The sequence below is a fragment of the Aquarana catesbeiana genome, linkage group LG01 (assembly GCF_042186555.1).
Source record: "Aquarana catesbeiana isolate 2022-GZ linkage group LG01, ASM4218655v1, whole genome shotgun sequence".
In the NCBI taxonomy this organism is placed as follows: Eukaryota; Metazoa; Chordata; class Amphibia; order Anura; family Ranidae; genus Aquarana; species Aquarana catesbeiana.
The window spans coordinates 32695138-32722465 of record NC_133324.1 but is presented as its reverse complement, the minus strand read 5'-3'; positions in this window follow the sequence as shown (position 1 = coordinate 32722465).

The window sequence follows — 27328 nt, the reverse complement described above, 5'->3', positions numbered from 1 at the left end:
TTAGCCCTGCCTCCTCCTGGCTGCCACTAATCCCCGCCTCCTCCTGGCTGACACTAATAATCCCCGCCTCCTCCTGACTGCCACATTCCACAGCCTCCTCCTGGCTGAGGTCTTCCTGTGTATGAAAAAGGGACATAGTTTTAGTTTTTTATTCATCAATCACACACAATTTTCACCTCCTGACTGCTGCAAATTGAATGTTAACACATATAACAGACTATCCTTCTGAGCCCAGCATTTTGCATTCTTGTCCCAATTTTGGGTGCCCACTACTGTCTATTGATATGTAAAACACTTTTTTCAATCAGCAATTAGTGATCAATAATAACATCTAATAAACATCATTTATTTATTGACCAGAAATCTGTAGAAGAATGCTATACCTGACTCAAGCTGGGCTCCTCCACTTCTTCCTGGCTGGAAGGCCCAGGTTGGACATCGGAAGCCTCAGCTGTGGTGGAAGGAAGAGTGGAAGGAAGAGTGGAGAGGGATTCCCTGACTTCAGTGTGGTCTGACAGAAATCGCAGTCTCTCATAGTACCAGAGCCTGGGGACATAAATGTCATCTGCTGCAGCTCCGGACCTCTGGGAATCTGTGACCTTCTTGCGCTCCCTAAGATAAGTGCTCCTCAGGCCACCAATTTTAGCTTTTAAATAAGGGATGGTTGCTGTGGGGACCACCGGCTTCACCAACTCCAGCAGTTTCTCCAGCGCTGCCTGCCTCTTCTGTTTGTGATTATAGTGGGGGTGTCTCACTTGCCACAGACAGGGCAGCTCCCTGTACTTGTCAATAAACAGGGGCAGGAAATTGTGGTCGTTGAACCCATCCATTTTCTATGCAAGACACAACACAAGACAAACCCTAATGTCAGGCCAAACTCCCCTAATCTTGTTACAATATAGGCTTCAATTTCGAAGCAGTATAGGGCCAAGTTTAGATCCTACCTTCGTTAGCACGATCGGCGTCTCCGATGCTCCTTCCTCCGCTCACAGATCGTACGTAAGACGCGCGCGTTACGATTTATACACACTGCGCATGCGTATAACTCCGCCCGCCCCTGGCGTTCTTTCTATTCTATTCCCCGCCCCTTTTCGTTCGGCGCAGTGGAGGAAGAGCACATGGCGGATAGACAGCAGGATCCTGATAATTGGAGCAACGAGGAGGAGGAGGAAAGGCCGGAGCCTGAAACGTCCCGATCCAGAAGGAGATTAAAGGACTCAAATATGTCCTTTGGGGAGATGTTGGAGATGGTGGACATCCTGAAGAAGGCCGATTATGATGGAAAGTATGGGCCTTACCCCAACCCCAATGTCCGAAAGGCCAAGATCATGGCAAAAGTGGTCAGGAGTCTGCACCAGAAATTCGGGGTATGACGATCGAAAGATCAGCTCAGGAAGCGGTGGTCGGACCTGAAATTACGAGAACATGAGCAGTACAGAAAGATCCGGAGAGTGCTGCAAAAAAGTAAGTAGTTGTGCTGTGTTCCTATTTTTTTTGTGTTTATTACGTTCGTGCTGCTCCATGTGCTTTTAGGAACTGTTGTACAGTTTAAAATGGCAACTTTCATGTTCATGGGCACATTATTCATTCGGATCACACATTTTTTTTGCGGACTATAAAATACCATTGTTTAGGCCATATGCATTTGGCCACCATTTTGAGGCCCTATACTTGTCTTCAAAGAATTGGGTTGTGTAGATGGCTTTGTTACTAGAATGAAATGCAAACTAGATTGTGTGTAAGGAGAGGACACTCAGCAGCTGTTTTCACATCTGGACACTGGAGCACTAGTGTGGGACCCCAGAACACCATTTTTATTAGGGGGGCTACACAGGTGCTCCAGTGTATACTATGGGGGGGCTACATCTGTGAAGCTTGTACTAAACAGGTAAAGTATTGAAGCTTGACAAAGGACACTAAAAAAGCTACATCTTGGAACTCTGCTAAAATAGATAATTGTACCCCACTTCCAAGCAATGTTTCATCTTTATAGTTCTGCCATCAAATATCTGTGTGCTAATTATACCATTTTTGTTTTACATAGGGGAGAAAAGACTCGGAGGACATCCCTCATCTGAGGAGACCAGAGCCCCCCCCCCTCTGGAAGAAGGGGAAATCCACCCAACACAAGATGAGCAGGAGGAGGAAGAAGACGTGGTGGAAGTAGTCACCACAACAGGTGAGTGTCTGCAACCACAGGCTCAGATAAGAGATGGATGGCGGCATATTTTTTAGACCTAATTTATTTTGGGTTCCTCTCTTTTTAGGTGATTGTGAGGTTGTGGATGAAGATCCTTTCACATCCGAAAGTGCCCAGATCGTGATCGGGGAGATCATGGGGTGTAATTTACAATTGGAAAACATCAAGCAAAACATCAATGATGTTATTCCAAAATATAAAAACATCATTGATGTTTTGGGGCGAGTTTAAAGCCCCTCCAAATCACTTTCTTCTTTTGTCTGCTACAATGTGCTAAATGTTTTTGTGATTTTTCCCAAAGCCAAATTTGTAGGATGCACACAGTGTGTCAACATGTGCTATCTGCCATCACGGGAGATCAATGGACGCGTTTTGGGGGTGCAACCCCTTCCTCAATAATAAAGTAGCGGTGAGGAAAGGCTTTCTCCCCCAAAACACATCCCTTGATCCCCCGTGATGGCAGCTAGCACATGTTGACATTGTGAAATTTGTGTGCATCTTCCAAATTTGGCTTTGCCAGGGGTGATTTCCCCCCATCTGAACGCAATATCAAACACAGTTCCTAAATACTCATGTCTGATATTGCCTTCCAGTTCTACCAAATGTGAACTTTGTAAGATCAAGATTTGTGTCTTTCTTGTGGGTTTTACACAGGCCTGTTTTCTATAAAATGCACATTTTGATTTTGGATAATGGCACCACAAAAATTGTTATACAACAAACATGTTGGTTTGTCAGAAAAACCTTTGGTAAATGCACATGTGATTGTGCAGGTATTAAAAAGATTGTTCATCAAGAATGTGTGGATTATTGTCTCAACGCTACAACACTTTTGGGGTGATGTAATTGTTGTTTTATGAGAAAATGGGGGTAATTTCCTAAGGGCAAATCCTCTTTGCACTACAAGTGCAGTTTCAGTGCAGTTGCAAGTGCACTTGTAGTGAAAAGTGTCTTTGCATTTAGTAAATAACAGCCAACAGTGCTTTGTATTAAGGTTACACAATCACGATATTTTCTGCACTCCACACATTTCTGTCAGGGTCAGCTCAAACAAACACAAGCAGTAAATGTCCACAAAGAAGAGCCTGGGGGGAGATGCCTGTCGAGAACTTGAGGTCCTGCAGACTTCTCCCTGTGGCCAAATACCGCAAGGTAGCGACCAGCCTCTGCTCCGGGGTGATGGCTTGCCTCATGCAGGTATCCTGCCTGCTAATATAGGGGGTCAGCGAAGCCAACAAACGGTGAAATACGGGATCCGTCATCCGGAGAAAGTTCCTGAAATCATCAGGATTATTCTCACGGATCTCACGGAGCAAAGGCATATGACAGAACTGGTCACGCTGAAGCAACCAATTCTTGGTCCATGAACTCCTCCCCACCCTGTTCATGGACTGGACTTGTGTCAAGGTCAGGACCCCAACACCAAGCCCCCGCACAGCACGAACTCTACGAGGAGTACGCATACGAAACATGGCTAGAAAACGGTCGGCTGCTCAGAACGAAGTAACAGAACACACTGAAGAACAGCAAGGCCTGTGAAGAGCGACCTGAAAACCAGTAACGAACGAACAAGAATACAATGACTACTTAAAGTCACGCGGAACTTGCTGCACGCACTGAAGAGCAGATACAAACCCACAAGCACAAACTGAACGGCAGAAAACAATCTGAAAGCCACGAGTCTGAAAAAGCGCGAATCGTCTCTCACCAAACTTTTACTAACACGAGATTAGCAAAAGGAGCCCAAAGGGTGCCGCGCTTGGTTCTGAACTGGCCTTTTCTAGTCTCGTCGTACGTGGTGTACGTCACCGCGTTGTTGGCGATCGGAAATTCCGACAACTTTGTGTGACCGTGTGTAGGCAAAACAAGTTTGAGCCAACATCCGTCGGAAAAAATCCGAGGATTTTGTTGTCGGAATGTCCGAACAAAGTCCGACCGTGTGTACGGGGCATAATAGTTGTCCTGTGTATAGATTCTCCCACCTGAGCTGTAGTTCACTGCAGCTCCTCCGGAGTTACCATGGGTCTCTTGGCTGCTTCTCTGATGAATGCTCTTCTTGCCCGGCCTGTCAGTTTAGGTGGATGGTCATATCTTGGTAGGTTTGCAGTTGTGCCATACTCTTTTCATTTTCAAATGATGGATTGAACATTGCTCTGTGAGATTTTCAAACCTTGGGATATCTTTTATAACCTAACCCTGCATTAAGCTTCTCCACAACTTAATCCCTGACCAGTCTGCTGTGTTTCATGACCTTCGTGATGTTGTCTGTTCACTAAGTTTCTCTACCAAACCTCTGGGGGCTTCACAGAACAGCTGTTTTTATACTGAGAAAAAATTACACACAGATGGACTCTATTTACTAATTAGGTGACCTCTGAAAGCAATTGGTTTCACTAGATTTTAGTTAGGGGTATCAGCGTAAAGGGGGCTGAATACAAATGCACGTAACACTTATTTATTTGTAAAAAATGTTGAAAACCATGTATCATTTTCCTTTCACTTCACAATTATGTGCCATTTTGTGTTGCCTATCACATAAAATCCCAATAAAATATTCAAGATGGCACCACATGCTTCTCCCACAGACCCGCTGGCAATTTCCTGCTCTGACCAGCAAGCTCTTGCCGTCTCTATTGGCGCCTCACCCTTTGATCTCTCTGGTCCCGTAGCATGATCGTGCATTCATTTCTGTTTCTCCACATGATCTACAGACAGAGCCAGCTGCCAGCTCCTCTATGCTTCCCAGCTCTCTCTCTCTTGCATTCACAGCACCTGGACTGTGTCATACCCTCTCCTGCCACAGAACACCAGGGAGCAGGTGAACAGCCACTGCATTCTGTGCCTCTGTTAGGTACCTGGTAGTAGAGCCTGACTTGTAGGAGAAGACCTCTCATACAACGCTGGTTCAGGAGCCACTGGAGTGGGAACAGTGGTCTCCTGAGCACAGTGGGGTAGGAGTGCCTGAAGAGCGGAGTCTCTGATGCTGAAGTGATGAGAGATCCCACAGGGATGGCTGGACTGCAGATCAGGTGAGACTGGAGGCAGCAAGCTGGAACACTTGGAGAAGCAGAGATCACTGGAGCTGAAGCTGAAGGTGCAACAGCAAGGACAACAGCAGGCACAAGCAGGGTCAGACGGTCCGGGTCAGCAGGGATATGAGACAGGCAAAACAGCAGACAGAGGCAGAGTCGGTAGGCAGGCAGAGATCGGCAACGGCATCAGGCAGGCAACAGAAGAGTAGTCAGACAGGCCGGGTCGGATTGGAGCAAGGCGGATGGTCAGACAAGCCGGGTCAGATGAGTAGCAAATAATCAGGTTCAGATAACAAGGATCACGAAGCTGAGACGAAGCAGCAATGTGCCAGAGGCACAGGGGGACTTTTATGTGCACTTTGGCGCCAAACCGGCGCTATCGCGAACGCGTGTACGCCCGTACGCGCGCACGTTCACACGCGCGCGTGCGCGCATAAGCGCCGCATACCCGCGCGCGCCCTAGCGCCGCGCTGACGCCCGGGAACAACAGAGACTTGCTGAAAAGGGCGTAACGGAGCGCGCCGGCGCAGAGGCGCACGCCGACGCCCAGGTCCAGCGCCAATGGTACCCTAACAGCCTCATGCCTCTACTACCACCATTCCCACATGTTCTCTACCATATGCAGAGTCTACCGTACATTTTTGCAGCATACATCCAAGCAACAGAGACAGCCTACATGTAAACTATATCAGTTGCACACCTGCTCCTCTAGTGTGCCTCCACAAGTAGGGGGTCCTACCATTATTTCTACACCTCTTCAGAGTGACTGCATTAGCTGACCTGCCCTCAGAATAATGGTGGGAACCATGGGAGAATGTGCATACTACTGCTTTGATTTCCACTGCAGTTTCTCTCGGAAATTTCCATCGTGCCCTTCCACCCCATTGTGGAAAATCCCCTGGGCACCACCGCTTCACTCTCCTATGTCCTCCATCTCTAATTCATATACTTAGGAACCATCTATTTATTCCTACAAAAAAAAGATTTCAGCATGCTCATACAAGAGGTCTGAAAATGAAGGGGGAGGTTGGGACTTTAAATGAGGTGTGAAATGGTGGAACCAATCAGATTCACAAAGGTACAAACATGAATATGTTGCATCTATTTATTTGTTCTATTTTTATACATTGCTTATGCTACGTTGTTTGTTGTAATTGCTGATCATTGGTTCACCAATAAACATATTCATGTTTGTACCTTTGTGAATCTGATTGGTTCCACCATTTCACACCTCATTTAAAGTCCCAACCTCCCCCTTCATTTTCATGTTGCCAGGGATGGGGGTGTGAACCTTCCCTCACGTCCCATTTAAAGTCCCATTGTTCCCCCCTTACTTATACAAGAGGTATGTGACACCTGACACACTGAAATCACTGCTCTGCATGACAATTTTCAGGGCCTTACTAATCATGTGGAAACGGTAGAGGATGAGGTCCATGCCTAGATTCATACTCTTCATACCATGATAGCAGCTCAAAACCCCACTATTAAAGACATTCAATGTAATCTAGAGGACTTGTACAATTGTGGGCGTATAAATAACATCAGGCTTTAAGGCCTACTAAAAGCAACTATCCCTGAGGATCAGAAGAAGACTCTGGAAGCAATTTTTAATAACATGCTGTGGAAATCAGCTTCCCATAAAATTGAATTCAATGGGGATCATAGATCATTACTCCCTGTGGGTTATCTTCACAGCCAAGAGATGTCATCTATAGTATTTATTCCTATATCATTATTGAGGACATTATGCACAAGGCTCACAATATGGGCAACCTGAAATTTGATGGAACTCCCATTCAAATGTATTTGGATCTCTCCTGGTTGACTTTGAGCAAAAGTCACTCTTTGCAACCAAAATTGGCAATTCTTAGGGAATCTGATATGTCTTACCATTGGGGTTCCCATTCAGCCTTATCGCAAAGAGATGGTAAAAAATCTATACTCAGGATTCCTGAAGATCTTCCCTCCTATTACAAGGACCTGTACATTCCTTGTCCCAAGCTTGCAGGCTGGGAACCCCTAACATCTATCCTGCCTGAACCGCAAGTTTTGCAAAAGGTAATTTCTACTAAGCACCCGCACTCATCTTTATCTACCCCCCACTTAAAGAGTTACTTTAATGATGCTACAATTGATGAGCTTTATATGCTCCAACTGTCTCAGGATTTCGTTAGTAGCATACTATTTTTTTTTTGCCCTGCTGCTAGAATATCAATTATGCAAGGATTTATCTAGAGCTCTCAGATACCTTAGGCCTATGACCATGATGTTTATATTGCATACATTACCATGGCGATATGTCTCCTGTAACATGGCCACTATTCTTTTGGGAAACTTCTTCTTTTTTCTTTCTTTTCCTCATCCCTGACTTCCTTTATTTCCCAAGCCCCACATTTTTCATATTTTACCCTTCCCCCCTCTCTTCCTAATTTATGTGGATTTGCCATTTGTGCATTGTACAGGGATTGGACAAAAATATGGAAACACTACATGATTTGCAGGTGTGAAAGTGACGTGTTTCGCGTTAAAAGCGGAAGTAATGTAACATTAGTTACATAGTAGGTGGAGTTGAAAAAAGACACAAGTCCATCAAGTCCAACCTATGTGTGTGATTATATGTCAGTATTACATTGTATATCCCTGTATGTTGCGGTCATTCAGGTGATTATCTAATAGTTTCTTGAAACTATCAATGCCCCCCGCTGAGACCGCCGCCTGTGGAAGGGAATTCCACATCCTTGCCTATCTTACAGTAAAGAACCCTCTACATACTTTAAGGTTAAACCTCTTTTGTTCTAATTTTAATGAGTGGCCACGAGTCTTGTTAACCAGATACCAACAGGCCCATAGCCGAATGACAGCGGTTGGATAACTCTGGGAGGGCGTACAGTGACGTCCTGCCAGAATCATGCTCTCACGCGCCCCCTGTGACATGCACCCAAAAACATCCATGACCTCACGGCATGATCATAGTGGCTGTTCCACTGCTTGATCGTTCTTACAGGAGGCGAGAGGGGCATCCCCCCTCCCGCCGCCCTCCAGTGCTTCTACTGACTCACCGCTACGATCGAAGCCTGGGTCCTTTTTTTTTTTTTTATTTCAGGCTTCCCAGCCTAGAGGTGAGATGTGGAGTCTTATTGACCCCATATCTCACTGTAAAGCAGACCTGTCATGCCATATTCCTATTACAAGGGGTGTTTACATTTCTTGTAATAGAAATAAAAGTGATCAAAAAATATTTTTTTGGGAAAAAGTGTCAAACTAAAATAAATAAAGTAAAATGAACAATAAAAAAAATTTAAAGCACCCCTTCGCATGCAGAAGCGCACGCATACGTAAGTCCCGCCCACATATGAAAACGGTGTTCAAACCACACATGTGAGGTATTGCTGCGAAAGTTAGAGCGAAAAAAATAATTTCTTTCACATTATGCAAAAACATTGGGCTAACTTTACTGTTTTTTTTTTTTAAAGCACAAAACTGTTTTTTTTTTTTTTCAAAAAAACATGTTCGGAAAATTGCTGCGCAAATAAAAAGTTGCAATGACCGCCATTGTAATCTCTAGGGTCTTTGCTAACAAAACATATATATAATGTTTTGGGGTTCTATGTAATTTTCTAGCAAATAAATGATGATTTTTACATGTAAGAGAGAAATGTCAGAATTGGCCTGGGTGCTCCAGAACGTCTGAAGGTGCTCCCTGCATGTTGGGCCTCTGTATGTGGCCACGCTGTGTAAATGTCTCACACATATGGTGTGTAATTTGTGGTATGCATATGCTGTGTGTGAGAAATAACCTGCTAATATGACAATTTTGTGAAAAAAAAAAGAAAACAAATCTTGATTTTTCAAAGAATTGTGGGAAAAAATGACAACTTAAAAAAACTCACTATGCATCTTTCTAAATACCTTATAATGCCTTATTTCCAAAAAGGGGTAATTTGGGGGGTATTTGTACTTTTCTGGCATGTTAGGATCTCAAGAAATTAGTCAGTACTTCAGGTGTGATCAATTTTCAGATATTGGCACCATAGCTTTTGGACTCTATAACTTTAACAAGACCAAATAATATACACCAATTTGTAATTATTTTTACCAAAGATATGTAGCAGTATAAATTTTGGAAAACATTTATGAAGAAAAATTGCTAATTTGCTAAATTTTATAACAGAAACAAAGAAAAATTCATTTTTTTACAGAATTGTCAGTCTTTTTTCTTTTATAGCGCAAAAAATAAAAAACCCAACAGTGATTAAATATCACCAAAAGAAAGCTCTATTTGTGTGAAAAAAAGGAAAAAAAATGTCATATGGGTACAGTGTTGTATGACTGAGTAATTGTCATTCAAAATGTGAGAGCACTGGAAGCTGAAAATTGGTCTGGTTAGGAAGAGGGTTTAAGTGCCCAGTGGTCAAGTGGTTAAACTCCTTTCTTTTGCTTCCACTGTGTGTTGAGACACCAAACTAACAGGTGGGAAGCCTTACTTTTGTCATTCACTGTATGTGCTGTTAGTGTAATGGAGTCATGTCAGAGCTTACTGAGCTTCAAAGAGGGCAAATTGTTTGTGCCCGCTTAGCTGGGACCTCTGTAACAGTGCGCTGGATTGTAACCCGGAATAAGAAGACAACTACTGCAAAAGTGACTGCAGAGCTCAATTTCAGTTTTCACATGAGTGAGTCTTCACGGGACTGAGATTGAGCTCTGTAGTCACTTTTTATTCATCAACTGATAATTTAGATGTTATTACTAAGCATTATCCCAGATTATTTTCTGCTACCTCTCACATAGGCAAGAAAGCAGGTGTAAAAAAAACTAAAGAACTATCCGCCCTCTCACAAACCCACAAAATAGTGCCATCAAAACATACTAAAATATAATTTTACATTTCTATATATACTAAAATATAAATGTGAATTAATTGTCCTTGAAACAGTTCAAATACAGTGCTCAGTGCAAGTAAAACCAAAGGTGATGAAAAATTGTGACACCAAAGAAAGTCGCACTCTTTCTCTTCACCAAACAGGTGCACAGCACACTCACCGGAAATGTATGACCCCTATTACTCAAAGTAAGTTTCAAAGCACTTTATATGTCCCCAAATGGCAATCTCTGACACCAGGCCATAGAAATCATCATTCTGCTTCATCTGATAGTAGAATCCTATACACATGGACAAATGGACAATATCATGCACTTAGTGGCACTCCTGCACCTTTAAGAGAGTCTGCATATATTTCAGTCACATAAGGAGAAAGATAGAGGAGCCTCTCATAGTTTAATACATTTAGTGGATATAGATAAATGAGTACAATTGTACTTACTGTACATCAAGTAAAAATGCAAAGGGCATAGGGGTGTGTCCTAGCTCCTGACCGGGATGGCCGCTCAGGTCTGATCCCCACCTCTTTCTCAGGTGGCTTTATCGACTCACAGTGACAATCCCTTCAGCAACATCTCCAACAGGGAGTGCAAGACACAGGGAGCCCACATATGTCCCGCAAGAAATTCTGGGCATCGGGACCATGCCACTGCACAGACTACTTCATGCAACCCGCACAGAGGAGAGCACATGATGGAGCAAAGACAGGCTTGAAAGTGTCGAGGAACATACAGACTACATAGAATCCCAGATAGAAGTCATGGTAAAGGTGCATGATGATATGGTAGATGCCCATGAAGAGCAAGCCGAAAATACCTGTAAATTACAACGTAAGATGGCAGACTTAGAGGACCGCTCCCACAGCAATAATATCAACCTGAAGGGAATTCAAGAAGTGATCAAACAGAGCAAATTGATTCACTATCTGAAATAGCTCTTTCTAAAGCTCATACTCCTTGTGACCTCCTTATGGATAGAGCTCATAGGATTCCCAAACCGGCTTACCTCCCTGACATTGTAGCCGAAATGTCTTAGCGAGGATACATTTTTATCACATCAAAGAGTGTCTTCTCAGAGCTGCTAGAACCACCCACTTGCTACCTGCACAATATGCAGGAGTTGTTCTTTTCTCAAGACCTCTCTGCAGCCACATCTCAGAGAAGAAATTAATTTACACCCATCACCGCTGTTCTGTGGGAACATAACATCATTTATCGCTGGGGCTTCCTCGCTCAGCTCTTGGTTACCCACCAAACCCAACAGGTTGCCATCTTGACCCCAAAGGAGGGCTTCATACAGCTCCACAACTGAGGCTTGACATCTCCATCTCCATCTAATGAATCACGCAAACAAATGTCCTCCAACTCCAGACCAGACTGATAGGTCCTAATCTTCAAATGACCCAGATCACTGGTCCTGCTCCCTATCATTATGTTAAGCCATATTTCCAGGGACATGGTACTTAATTCTCACCAATCACCCGGGAAGTGGAGCACAGTAGCCTTCTATTGTTTTTTCTCATACCTTTCTCATCAGGGATTTTGATGATCTTTTTTTTCTTCTATTGGCTTTGTGCGCACACCCCAGTTACACACTGTGCTATGCACATTACGTTCTATTGTTCTTAGCTTTTTGTTAACGATTGATAATTTCCAGTAGTATTCCTACCAGTTTATTTTATTGCTTTGTACATCTTACTCATCCAGGTATCCCCCTTATCTTCCTTTCTGCTATATTACGCTTTCCCAGCTCCATCATATCACATTCTTGTGTAGCATCCCCTCTCTGTTCCCTGTCACCGCCACCAGAAACAGAAACTAATGTCATAACACATTACCTCTATTAACGCGAAGGGGCTTTACAGCCCTTTCAAACGTTCCAGACTAAGGAAAGAGGCCCTCTCTCAGAAGGCTGACATCATTTGCATTAAAAAAAAAAATGTATGCAAGGGAAGGCACACATATTTTTTACCAATGCCCTCAAAAAAGTCAGGGGCATGATGTTTTCCATACACAACTCCTTTCCATCCAGCTCAAACATGTGGAAGTGGACCCAATAGGCAGATACATCATCCTAGATGCTTTTATGGATGACTCACCTTTAGTCCTTGTCATTATTTATGCACCCAATAATCATCACAAATTATTTTACAGATCTGTACGAAACAGACTTGATCACTACCGAACAGACCGCATAATTATATGCAGGGACTTCAACAATGTGGCAAACAAAGTCCTTGACTCATCTGACCCATGCAGATCAGGACCCATAGCCCTCTCCTCCCTTTATTCAACTGGAAGATCTTTACGACCCGCGGCAGTGTATACATGGATCTGTAAGGGACTAAACTTTTTATTCTACATGTCAAAAATCCTTTTTTAGGATTGATCTTTTCCTGTTGAATATAAATCTCCTATAAGCTGTCTCTGAGGCTACTATAGGCCTCATCACCTGGTCTATAGTAGCCTCAGAGACAGCTTGAATAGGATAGGTTTCTATCTTTTTATCTTCTAAGCGAGAAAGCAGCAGACAGCATACCTCATGGCGTATGAACACACATCTTTATTAACACATCCAGTCTATCTGCAAAAGATCAAACTAGATATAGAAACCTATTTTGCTAACAATATTGGCTCAGTTCCAAGCGACACTTTATTATGTAATGCACATGAATCTTGTATATGTGGTTCTTTCATTAAGTTCGGGGCGCAAGAGGAGCGTACGCAAACATAGAGGATCAATTCCTTTTATACCAAATTCGGAGTCTAGAGAGGAAAAACAAAATCTCCCCCAATGACAGGGACACCTTTCGTCTCTGCCAACTTAGGGAAGACTTAAAAACTTACCTACAAGCCACATTTGACTATCACATCAAAAAGCAAGTTAAAATTGGTACTCTTTTGGGAACAAACCAGGAGCTCTCCTGGCAAAACAGGTCAAAACAAAGGCACTGGTTCTATCTTAGAGCTGTGCACCAAAAATGTGGCCTTTCGGATAATATACTCAATGCTGTACTCACCCTTTACTCCCACCCTTCAGCAAAAGTATGGTCCTCAGGGATACTGTCTGATCCATTTAACATTACCAATGGAACATGTCAGAGCTGTCCTCTCTCCCCCACTAATATTTGCCATTGTCATGGAACCCCTTTCAGAAGCCATATGGGTACCCTCCTTAATTTCAGGACAGATTGGTGCAGTCACACATAAAATTGGGCTCTACTTGGATGATGTGATTGTGGCAATGTCTAACCCCACCCAATCTCTCTTCGACTCCTGAAGCTTTTTGGTCAAATCCTCCTATACAAAGTTAATTGTACTAAGTACTGCATGCTTGGAATATGCCTAGATTGTAACACCCACAAAATCCTCTCAAGTTCCTCGCACTTCGCATGGGCCCCAGCTTCCCTTTTCAAATACTTAGGGATACAACTGGTTGTTCCTTCTAGTAACTTGTTAAGCCTAAATTATGAAACTTTGCTCAAGAAACTACAGGTCCTTTCCAATGACTTATGCTCCATCTGTGCCTCATGGGCAAGCAAAATAGTTTTAACAAAAATGTTCCTACTACACCATGTTTTATATTTTTTTCACTCCCTTCCGATTGCCGACCTTTTATCCCAACTCACCACTAGACCAGGGCGAATGGTTGTTGTTGAACATGAGTTCGGCTCAGTCATTGGCTGTTCACCTCATTTGGGGAACACCCGAATTTGCATGGTGTTTGCCTCGCCGAACACTCTGCAATGCATAGTACATCCTATGCCCTGATTTGGCAAAGCTTTTCCCAATCAGGGTGCAGTAAAAGCTGGTTGTTTAGGAGCTGGCCGTGGCATCCTCAACAACCAATGATTCATTAACTGCCAATGGGTTTCCACACTGACAGCTGAATAATAAAAAAAAATTGCCAGTAAAAAAACATTAATAAAAAGGCGTGCCCCCCAAAAACCTCCAAATCCTTACCAGACCTTTATCCAAGCATGCAGCCCGGCAGGTCAGAAAATGGAGCAGACGAGCGAGCGGCCATATCAATCACATCAATCACACCACCCGCACACCAATCACATCACATCAATCACACTGCCTGCCATACCCAAAAAAGGAAAAAAAATGCTCCTTCCATCCATGAAGGCTGACCGCCTTCTGCCTCTTCCACTGTCTGACAGTTAATCAATAGTCAAGGGCGGACCACTTGGCGATGTCACCTGGTAGCACCACCCATTTGTGACATCACTGACCCAGCATGAACTGGTCAGTGGCATCACAAGGGGTGGTACCTACCTATATAAGAACTGTCAGATGGCGCAGGAGGCAGTAGGCATTCAGCCTCCATGGACAACGGGATCATTTTTTTTTTTTTTTTTGGGTGCAGCAGGTGGAGTGATTGCCGATGCTGGTTTACATCAGGGGACTTTTTTTAATAAAGGAAATATCAAAAACTATCTCCCTGTTTTTATTACTTTTTGATACTTTTTTGGTGAATAGGTAGAGGTACTATGTACTGCATACTCATTTACATAGGGGGGCAAGATCTGGGGGCCCCCTTGTTAAAGATAAGTCCCCTGCTCGCATGCCCCCACAACCTCGGGTGTGAGGATGAGGCCCTTGACCCCATTAACATGGGGAGAAGGTGCTTTAGGGTGGGGGGGACTGAGCCCCCGCTGCCCCAAAGCACCCACCACTCATGTTGAGGACATGGTATGATTCAGGAGGGGGGGTACTCGCCTACCCACCCCCACATTTCCTGACCTTCCAGGCTGTATGCTTGGATAAGGGTTTGGTATGGGTTTGGGGGGGTGTTGCTGTTTTTTTCTGTCTTTATTTTTTCAATAGCCGCATGCCGGCAATTACAACCGCAAGCCAATTTAAATGTGATTTGACTTGTTTTTTTTTCTTTAGAAATGTCATTTTTTCTGCAGAATGTTCTATGCATACTACAGATGTACCACTTTACAGGCAGACTAAGGGGACCCCCCAGGCACAATATATTCAACGCCATTTTTCATTTTTATTGAATCACTTTAACCATCATCAAAATCACTGCTTCTGAAAATGTTTTATTTATTTATTTTTTATTTTTCATTGATACATGTCCCCCAGTTCAATATCCAGACCCCCATACCCCTTTTATGGCCAATACTTGCATATAAGCCTTAAAATTTGTCACTTTTGATTTTTCATGTTCGGCTCTCATAGACTTTAACGGGGTTCGCCATTCGGGTTAGCACTTATTCCCTGTTCGAGAGTTCTGCTGTGAACCGAACATGGGGTTGTTTGGCCCATCTCTACTCACCACTCTTCAATGAATTTTAAACACATTTATCTGGGAAACCAAACACCCTGGAGTAGAACAATCCATTCTATGCACTCCAGCTTTAGAAGAATAGGCCCACCAGTTTTTAAGTCACAATGCAAAGCCACTTTATTGACAGAAGCCAGTCATTGGTGGTCATCTGCCACCATAAAAGTCTGGAGGGCTATCCAACATCAAGCAAGATGCATATCGAAGCAGACACTAACACATCTACCACTTTCCACTATAGAACAGATCTGTGAGGACCATTCCATCTCCAAGTGGACATCTGCAGATATTGACACCATCGGAGACATCATTAACAAAGGCGGAATACATACATTTCAAGTTCTGCAACACCAAGTATAAAATTCCCCATCTGGACTTTTTTAAGTATCTCCACATAAGACATGCTATGAGCACGGTCCTATGGTCGGATTCCTTATTGACATCAGCCATTACTCAGGCCTGTGAAAGTACACTCTCAATCCACACAAGAATCTTGCATTTCTATCAGATTCTGATCTCTCCATCTAATCCACAGAAGTTACCAACAATGAGGAAATGGGAATACTCTTGCTGCAATTGTGCAACAAACTTGTGAAGCCTAGCAAGTCTAGCAATAGCTTAGCAAGTAATTTTCAAACTTGCACCACAATTGCTTGCTATCTGGCATTGGATCATTCACCCACATATGGTGGACTTGTCCAATTCTTTCACCCTTCTGGAAAGATGTGCAAGTGTTTATAGAAAGTGTTACAGACATAACACAAAGAATCATGCCTCAGTTGGCTCTGTTGGGTCTGGGCCTGGACGAATGGCCCAACCTCTTCCATGTTTTTTTTAAAACACACCTTTACAGTATTGCGGCTCGCTTATCAATCACATGATCATGGAAAAATACTGCTCCCCCATCTATTCAACCACAGTTGGAACTCATGTTTGTTAAAGCTCACCTAACCTTTCCAAAATGTATCTTTTTTTTTTTTTTTATGAAATATTTTCTTTATTGTTATTTTACAATCAAAATTGGAAAACACAAAACCAAAACAAACCCCAAGTACATGACAATGATTATATATTATATCAAGCAATGATAAAGACAAAAAAATATCTTAAACTGGTCTCCCTGGATAAATGACCTGAGATGTCACAAGCTTGACTAAACACAACTCTCTAATGCCCACCAAAATCACGTACATGCCTTATTGCTCTTTATATTTGTACCAGGCCCTACACACAACAGTCCATACTGAGCATCATAAACTCATTCACTGTCCCACAACTATATCCTTTTCCGCATCCTCCCTCTCCTTTTCTCCTCTCTCTTCTTTTTACTTCCCTCTTGATATCTGGATTTGATGTAGATCTGGCTTCATCAGACCTAATCATTCATGATTTAAATGGATCTTCACCTTCGCATTTCCAACAAAGACCTCATAAACACTAACATCTATGCATCCAACTCCCCCACCAAACCCTTCTTTCAGGCGATCACCGCACACCTAGCCCCTATCTACAATACCCCCTCCTATTAGGAGGCAAATTTAATGCTGTGATGGATACACAAGAGGACAAATTCAAGACACTACCAACCCTTTAACCTCCCCCTCAATCCACTACAACTCTACTAACTTCCTTTGCAACAGCCCCTCAGCTTAGTGATCCATGGCGCTTAGCTCAACCGGAAGGCAGGGAATACTCCTATTACTCACCCACCACCACCACACGCTATCCAGGATTTATTACCTTTTATGCAATTCTGCGCTACTGACCAACACCTCAGAAACTCTTATCCATGACATTGCAATCTCTGACCATGGCCCCGTTTCGAAAAAATTACATAACTTCAGCCCTCTACGCCCCAGGAGAATATGGCGCTTCCCCAATTCTTGGCCCGAAATCCCGACCTTCAGAAAACCTACAGAAAACCCTGGTCAGACTACGAGTTGACTAATGACCTGCAATGCTCTGACCCCAACATGTTATGGGATGCAGGTAAAACCATCCTACGTGGTAGGATCATCGTTTTTGCCACTATGTACAAAAGGAAGGTTCTTAAAAAGTTCTGTGAAGCCAGTAATTGCCTCAGACTCACTCAAGGACAGCTATCATGTAGCAGTACCACCACAAACCGTAAGAATTGTCGAGAAGCCACCACAAACCGTAAGAATTGGTGAGAAGCCAAAACAAACTTTGATCGATGGGCGGAAGCTCAAGAACGTAAACATAAATCTTATTCTGACCTTCATTACCATAAGTTCGGGGGAAATTGCTAGTGAAGCTGTGCAAGGGAGCACATGTCCCCACACACATAACTTCTCTAAAAGATTCCCAAGGAAACTTATGCTCCTATCCCAATGATTACCCTTGAACAATATTACACCACTCTATATAGCCCAGACCCCTCTTACCCAGACGCCGCACAACATTTTTAACAAAAAAATTATCTTCCCCAAATTGATTCCACTCTCCTTGATCAACTAAATTCTCCAATCACCGAGCCAGAAATTCACAAAACAATATGCTCTTTTGCCAATGGGAAAGGCCCAGATGGGTACACCGGCAAATTCTTCAAGCTCTCAGCACATATAACAGTCCCAACCCTGGCGAGGGTCTACCAAATGATTCTCCAGGGTGGAGATTATCTCCCATCAGGATATCAAGCACACGTAAAGCTAATAGCCAAGAAAGGTAAAGATCCCTCTGAACCTAGCTCCTACAGACCCATCTCACCACTTAACCTAGACTCTAAGATCCTTTACAAAATCATGGCCAATAGATTGGCCAGAATCATGCCCCCCCCTTATCCACACGGCTCAAGCTGGCTTCACCCAAGGCCGATCAGCATACTCCGATATCTGCAAAGTACTCACAGCCCATGAACATGCCAAGTCTAACATCAGTAAAGACATAGCCATAATCTCCCTTGATGCGGAGAAAGCCTTTGACAATGTCAGCTTTCCTTAGTTGTCCTCCATCCTGCAATATTTAGGTTTTTCAGGTCCCTTCCTCCACTTAAGAGATACAATGTATGCTGCCCCATCATCAAACATAGTAGCAGCTGACTTTCACCACTACTCTTAAATCTGGCCCTCGAACCACTTTCCTGTTTCCTCCTCTCCCACCCCTCCTTACATGGTGTCCAAATAGGTCAACATGATCTCCGCCAAGCCCTATTTGCAGATGACATGCTCATTTTCTCCTCTAACCCTGCTTCTGACAGGCATCTCATTCAGGAAGTTGTTACTGAGTTTAGGGGACTTTCGGGTCTATGTATCAATTTTGTCAAAAGTGAGATACTTTCCTGTTTCATTTTAGAACTCCCTCATGGACTACCTCTTCCATCTTTTCTGTAGCAAAGAGTTACATTACCTATCTAGGAATAAAAATTGGAAAAACTCCTTAATCCCTATATAATCTCGCTCTTCGGGAGGTGCCATCTATTTAAAATGGTCAGCTTTGCCAGACTTCTATCTCCTCTTCAAACAATACTTCTGCTTCTACGGCACAAAGATATTCAAAAGTTCCAAAAAGCCTTATCACACTTTCTCTGGCAGAGAGGGTGCCCCATGTTGCACTTAACAAACTAGTCCTCCTGAGGAGCGAGGGGGGAGCCAACCTACTTAATATTAGAGCGTATCATTTATCTTGACTCCTAAGAATGCCTAGACTGGATCTCACACACCTCGAGATATGCCAACTATGACCCAATTGGCTACCCCTTACTGGCTGTTGGCTCTCCTTCACTGAAAACTGTGGCCCATCCCTCCTCACCACCGCCAAAACCTGCTACTCAGATCGCCTGGCGAGAGGTGAGATGCAAATTACATCTTTCTCCGTGGGTTTCTCTATACCTCCCAATTTATGAGAATCCCTCCTTCCCACCTGCTACATCTCACTCTGGATTGAAAACCTAGGCCCACAGGAAGCTACTACACTTTAATCAACTTTTCGACACAAATACAGGCAATGCTAGACCGATCTCCCAAATCTTGACATATTTTGAGCTCCCACACCACCACTTTTTGTTCATTCATCAAGCTGTACAACATGTTATAAGTCTATGCCCTAACAATCTTCAACACTTCTGTAATTCCTTTCTGGACTCTTTACTGGACAGCAACAATTTAGGCTCTCAAACGTTTACAAACCTCTCAATACCCACCTCAGTAAGCCGCTACAGGAAACATCTGTCACTTCTTGGAAGTCGGACCTCAACTCTTCAGAAGCAGTGAGCAGCATTATAATTGGATATAACTCTACCTGTAAATTTGTTACTAATGAATTATGGCGTGAACAACAATTCAAAATAATGCACCGTGCATACATCCCTTTCCTGCCTTCAACACAACAACCCCACAAACACAAATGTACTCTGTGCAGCCATGAAGGACCTTCTCTATTATACAGACTTTGGCTTTGCCCTCAAATCTCTTCCTTCTGGAGTCAAGTCGAAGACCTTGCCTTAAAAGTCACAGGATGCCCCCATAAATAACATTTCCCCTCTGCTTTTTTGTAATCTGGAAACCCCTGCTTCACAATGCTTTAAACTCAGCAAGCAATTAACCGGCACAACAAGGCCTGGTTGTCAACATGCCTCATGTCAGCCAGATGAGCGATACTCAAAAAATGGTCCTCTCCCAGCCCCACTATAATCCAGGATGCCAAAAATTAACTCATATCCCTGCTGGACAAAGAAAAACATGATACATGTCTAGCCAAGAGTGGACCAACACCCCACTTTCAATGCAAATGGTCTCCTTTCATCGCTACAACACTACCAACTATTGACCATCCTGGTACCCTATCCTCCTCTTCTGCAACCACTGGAACCCCCCCCCCCCCGCAGATCTATGTTTTTTTAAGCTCTATCTGTGGAACTCACCAACCTTCAACTGGACTCAGCAGCTCCCACATCACCCTTTTATTTACCTCACCAGCTTCTTACCTAAATGGGAGCCTTCTTTTCACTTCAACAACTTATGAACTGGTACTACTTTACGTCAACCCCCACCCTCACACCTCCATCATCTCTATGGCACCCGATGGCAACAGAGGTCGACCACTATCTTGCCAATAATACTCAGTCAGCACAACTATGTTACCATATTGCAAAACAACCCACATGCCCCTCTTCAGTCATATGATCTATCCATAGTCTCCAAGTTATAGTTCATCACAAATGTTAGCTACTCACCATTTGATTATTTGTGTAATTATAAGTCCCCTCTGGTTCACTGACCTGGTGTCACTTCTTCCCTCCCAGGAGGTATGAAATCAGAGCCCCTTCACAATTGCCTTCCCTTTCTCCCTCCTGCTTGGAGCCGAGGAGAGGTGATGCAAAAGGGATTGAAATAATATCCATCCACTCCATATACTTACTCTGTAAGGTTAATTGCCTATTAGTTATTTCTGCTTACTTAGTTCTTTCAACTTATATTTCAGAGCCTGACCAGAATTTTGGCTTGCGTGCGGAAGATCATCAGCCACAAGAGTATCTGAAAGTCACATAAAGGGGGCAAAATTCTTCTCCTCCTCACTCCTCACCTTTCATGTCTACCCCCACAATATCTCAGCCTCCACTGACAGGGATGATGGTATAGCAAAGGGTGTCACAGGTCCTTGCAACATGTCTGCCAGAAGCACACCACCAGCTGTAGAGTATAGCAGGCAAATTTATCTGCCCTGACTGTTGCAGCAAAAAAAAAAACGAATTGCCACCCACATGCCCAGTGTCTAAATTCCATCTTGTCCAAATTGCTGGCTTTAAACTCCTCCCTTTCCATCTGGTGAAGTTGGCCCCCTTCCATAAATTTGCTGAATGTGCTGTACTACAATGGCAGGTTCCCAGTCACTATTTTTTTGCATGTAAGGCCATTCTAGTTCTGTACCACCACATGGAAGACAATGTTCTGGCATCATTGGGCAAGGCAGTCAGCCACAAGGTCCACATTACTGCTGACACGTGGTCCAGCAAGCATGGTCAGGGACATATATTTGGTTCACACCACACAGGGTAACTCTGCTTGAAACTAGGAAGCGTGCAGGACAGGGCTTGGTGTTGGAGCTTTATTTTCCGCCATGTCTCGATACAGCTGATGGTGATGATGCAAAATCTGTCAGCTCCACTCCCTCCTCCTCCTCCATGATCTCCTCTGCTGTATTGCCCTAAGAACCACCAGTAACCCCTAAGTGTTCAAGGGGCCATTCAGCTAGTCAGGCTAAAAGATGCCATGCAGTGCTTCAGCTGGTCTGTCTAGGGGACAAGAGCCACACTGGAGCAGAGATTCTTTCAGCTCGAGGGGCAGGCCCAGAGGTGGTTCTTGCCATGGAAGCTTAAGCGATGAATTATGATTTGCAATAATGGTACTAACCTTCTGTCCACCCTTCGACAGGGAAAGTTGACACATGTGCCATGCCCTCAATATGGTAGTGCAGCGTTTCAGGTACCCAGGCTTGCAAGAAGGTAGGCCAGAAGAGTCTGTAGCCATTTCAGGCAGTCATACACAGCCAGTGTTCGGTTGGATGAAATTCAGCAGGAATTCCACCTGCCTGTAAACTGCCTGATTTGTGACATGCCGTCAGGTGGAACTCAACTTTGACAATGCTGCAGCAGCTGAACATGTAGCAGAGGGCTGTCAACAAGTACCTGCATGAGTATGGCCTCACAGCCTCAGGGCAGCTCAGCTTTTTTTCCCCATGCCAATGGCTGCTGATAAAGGATGCATACACTATACTGTCACCATTTGAGGACGCCACAAGGATTGTGAGCTGTGACAATGCATTCATCAGTTATACACTCTAACTCTTGTGTTCCTGCTGGAGCATACTCTGCGTGGCATTATGGACAGGGCACTCAAGGCAGAGCAATAGTAGGATATGGAGGACTTCCTTTCCTCTCAAGGCACACTTTATGAAGACACTATTCTTGCAATGCCACCGAACACACAAGAGGAGAGGGAGGAGGATTCTGGCAGTTTTTAATGCATAGAAGCAGAGGAAGACATACGTCAAACCTTAAGAGATAGTTTTCAGTACCCAGAAACCTTAAGAGTAGTACGTGGCTGGGAGGAGGCAGTTCCAGACACTATAATCCTCATTGACCTTGAGGACTCTACTCCTAATACCTCCACAAACTTGCAGTGCTCCCTTATACTTCAAAGCCTGCAAAAGGCCCCTAGAATATGTGGCATCAAGGATAAGGATCATTATTGGTTGGCAACCCTCCTTGACTACCGTTACAAGGGGAAAGTCATCCTGCCCTCACAGAGGGAGCAGAGGATGAAATATCTTGGGAACACCTTAAAGAGGGCTTTATGTACAGTAACACCTTACCAGACTCTGGTAGGTTACAGTCTCACGCAAAAGCTAGTTTTGAGGCTTCTGTTGGTCAAAGGAGGAGCAGTGGAGAAGGGGGCCGTCTCAGTGATGCATTTCAATTTTTTTTTATTTAGTCCTCGGCTAAATTGACATCCTTTTTTTCTTTTGGTGATATTTGATCACCTCTGCTTTTTTTTTGCGCTATAAACAAAAAAAGTGAAAAATATAGTTTTTTTTATTCAAAATTGTCACTTTTTGCTATAATAAATATCCCCCAAAAATATATATATAAAAAAAAAAAATTCTTCCACAGTTTAGGTGGATATGTATTCTTCTACATATTTTTGGTAAAAAAAATCGCAATAAGTGTATATTGATTGGTTTGCGCAAAAGTTATAGCATATACAAAATAGGGGATAGTTTTATGGCATTTTTATTATTAATTTTGTTTTACTAGTAATGGCGGTGATCTGTGATTTTTATCAGGACTGCAACATTATGGCAGACACATCGGACACTTTTGACACTATTTTGGGACAATTGTCATTAATACAGTGATCAGAGCTACAAATATCCACCGATTACTGTATAAATGACACTGGCAGGGAAGGGGTTAAACACTAGGGGGCGATCAAGGGGTTAAGTGTGTCCTAGGGAGTGATCCTAACTGGGGGGGTGGGCTCACTACAACATGAAAGAGATCACTGCTCCCGATGACAGGGAGCAGTAGATCCCTGTCATGTAGCTAGGCAGAACAGGGAAATGACTTGTTTACATAGGCATCTCCCCGTTCTGCCTCTCCTCGCCGCCATTGTGGGCCGCCGGTGAATATGGAGTTCACGGGACCCGCAAGCATGCTCCTGCGGAGAGCGTTAGGCGTCAAATTCAAAGGGACGTACAGGTACATTTGCCTGCCTGTGCCATTCTGCTGACCTATATGTCAAATAAATGTATATGTGTGTGCGGCAGTCTCAATGGTTAAGAAGTGCCGTTTTCCATAGCAACCAACAAGGACTGTCGTTTAGTTACTGTTCCTGCTACCCAGTTACCCCAACCAGTGCTGGGATGGACACTTGTACCAATCCTGCAATTCAGTGAATGTTTATCATGTGCCATCACCAGTGGCAACCATGGTGGGCAATTGCTCCCATGGATTACAAATATGTCCAGTGCTCAGTTAGGCTTGGACATTCTACACTGGATTACAGGAATCTTTAACTTTGGTGCAAGCCCTGGCTTAAAGACAGTAAAGTATGCCTGAGATTGTCCACTGTTGCCCAGGGTGATTGGAAGCAGTCGATGGGTGCCTGCAGGCGGGACTAGGTTATATCAGTTCTCTACAGGGAGGCATTGGCTACTATCTTCACTGTTGTACTGCTATCCTCTGCTTTCAGTTGCTTGGACATGGCCGATGCTAAGTGACAGGTCTTGACAAGTCCTGCTAGCATCAGCATGCTTGCAAACTTCAGTTTGTCTAACAAGGGGTTACAGCAGCGTACCCAGGGAGGAGTGTGCATATCAGTTCGTTTGGCGCCAGTCTGCTTGTAAGTGAGGGGGCGGTGCCACGCCCTGGAGGAAACTAAAAAGTTCCTGCTAGCAGCAGACATGAGGTAGAGTAGCAAGATGGCAGAGGGTAATCAGCTGATGCCCACCTTACAGTGGTTGCCTGAAATGCAGGAGTGGGCACTGGTGGACACTGGTGTCCAGCTGGAGCCTCACGAAGGGCTCGCCTTGGGAGTTATTGAAAAGTGGACTGAGTCTGCCTGCTCTGTCCTGAGTACCGGATTCTGACGGTGGAGGTGACTGCTTGGGCTCAGTGCGGCCATTGTGAGGAGCCACTTACCCGGGTGAGATCTGTTTAGCAGGAGCCACTGTATTACAGCGTGTACCTGCTATCAGGACTCTGTACGCCCAACCAGTGGAAGAACCGGAAGACCTGAGAGGGCAAAGATAACACCCTAAAGGCGGAGAGGTGTTGCAGCCTGGCCACCCCTCCGTGAATACTGAGGACAGCAGGAGAGAGACTACCGAGACATGTGGCCTGGCCAGGGGCCTGGTAACCATGAGTACTATATTACGGAAGCCAGAGGCTTCCCCTAAAGAGCCGGTCAGCAGTAAGCCCTTTGGCCTTGTAGTCTGTAAGGAGCCTTTAGAAAGTTTTGGTGAGCCAGGCAAAGGGGCGGAGGGTCGGGTCATTTATTGGGGTTCCCCCAGAGTGCAGGCCGAGTTTGGGTTCCTAGAAAGGTTGGCATAGTAGTCGTTCCCTGTGGAAGATACTGATAAGGAGTGGGAGACCGGGGAATCCCACGGCTCTGACTGTAAGGATGGACCAGAGCCAGCATTGGAGCCTGAACAGCCAGTAGTAACTTCAGTCAGCAGGGAGCAGTTCTCAGAATCCAGGCTTTCCACCACCCAGACCAGGGAATTCTCCCATCAGCAGTAGGTCAGTCTGGCCCTTACTGCTTGTGTCCTGCCTGGAAAGTAGAACCCTAAGCAGCTGCCAAGGTTCTCCAGATTTCAGCGGCTGGTGTAGAAGCGAGTGGCCCTGGAGTAGGGCTTGAATTTCCCTTACGTCCCATCCCAAATCATGGAGGACATCGAGAGCTCCCGAGAAGGATGGGAGGATGATATGATTTGGAACTACCTATGTGTCCCCAAGTCATCGCGGTTTCCAGATGGTGCGGTCTGGGCCGGGTTCCTGGAGATTAAGGCGGAATGGCGACTTGGGAGGACCACCTACAAGGACCGGGTACTGATATGCAAGGCGGGCCAAAAGAAGAAAAAACCCTGCAACAGATTGGCCACGTGCTATCAGAGGGGGTGGCGAGTGATGCCGAGTGGCCCCGCTCTCAGCTATATAACAGCTATCACCGAAAAGAAGCGTCACTCGGCGGGAGCCTCCCATGGATCTGTTGTGGCTTTTTTCACCTTTTTTTGACTCGTCGGGTGATGTGAGATGGACCTACATCGTGGGATTTTTTTATTTTTTTATCTTTTAATAAAGGACTTGTCCCTAAGTGTCTCTTGTATTTTTTTACTATTTTTGACACTTTTTTGTGAAATATTAGGGGTACAATGTACCTGTTACCAATTCACATGGGAGGGATCTGGGGTCCCCTTGTTAAAAGGGGTTTCCAGATTCTGATAAGCCCCCCACCCACATACCCCCACAACCACTGGGCAAGGGTTGTGGGGATGAGGCCCTTGTCCCCATCAACATGGGGACAAGGTGCTTGGGGGGCTACTCCAAATCACCCTCCCCATGCTGAGGGCATGTGGCCTGGTACGGTTCAGGAGGGGGCACTCCATTGTCCCCCCCCTTTTCCTGTGGCCTGCCAGGTTGGGTGCTCAGATAAGGGTGCTCGGATAAGATTTTGTGGGGACCCCTATGCCATATTTTTTTTAATTTGGTGCAGGGTTCCCCTTAATTTCCAAACCAGACCTGAAGGGCCTGGCATGGATTTTGGAGGGACCTCCACGCAATTTCTTTTTAAATTTTTGGTTTGGAGTTCCCCTTAATATTCATACCAGACTCGAAGGGCCTGGTAATGGAGTGGAACCCATGCCATTTTTTTCAGTGAATTTTATCTATATTGCCGAAACCCGACAATTCATTACAGTCGCGATCAGTTTCAAATTACTTTTTTTCCTTTAAAAATATAATTTTAATGTGGTACTGTTCTAAACACAGGAAAACTGTGCCACTTTACAGGCAGACTATAGACGTGCCCCAGGCACAATATTTAAAGGAATATTTCATTTTTATTGTTTCACTTTAAGCATTATTAAAATCACTGTTCCCGAAAAAACATCCATTTTTAAACCTTTTTTTACATTGATACATGTCCCCGGGGGCAGGACCCGGGTCCCCAAACACTTTTTATGACAATAACTTGCATATAAGCCTTTAAAATTAGCACTTTTGGTTTTTCATGTTAGTGTCACATAGACTTTAACAGTGTTCCGAGGCTTTTCGAATTTGCTGCGAACACTGCATAATGTTCGTTGTCCACCGAACATCCGAGCAACCATAGTTTGGTCCGAACTAATGCTCGAGCCGAACCATTAGCCCATCCCTAGTCCTGAACAGGAGCAGGAGAGGACAACAGGGAACACTGCCGGGCAAATCTTCAGGAGGGATTCACCTGTTGTTCAGTGATTGACAGGCACAGTCGGGAGATCTGGGAGAGGCATGCCAGGAGTGGATGTAGAGACGGAGGGAGAGACTGTGATGTTGCTTTAGTTGAAGTCGGGCTGCTGCAGCCAGGAGGGCTGGCAGAGTTTGCAAAGGACTGACTGGGATCAGTATTTAAAAAAGAAGATAATGTTGGGACTTTGAATGAGGGGACAGATAATAATAGACCATTGTCTCCATCCCTGTTGGTTGTAAAAAAGAGGGAATTAAAGGGAGAGAAGAGGAGGGAAAAGGTTGGGACTGAAAATAACATTTGGAAGAGAAGGTAATGTTGGGACTATAAATGAGATGACGGCTAGTCATATACAGTGGGGTCAGAAAGTATTCAGACCCCCTTAAATTTTTAACTCTTTGTTATATTGCAGCCATTTGCTAAAGTCATTTAAGTTCATTTTTTTCCCTCA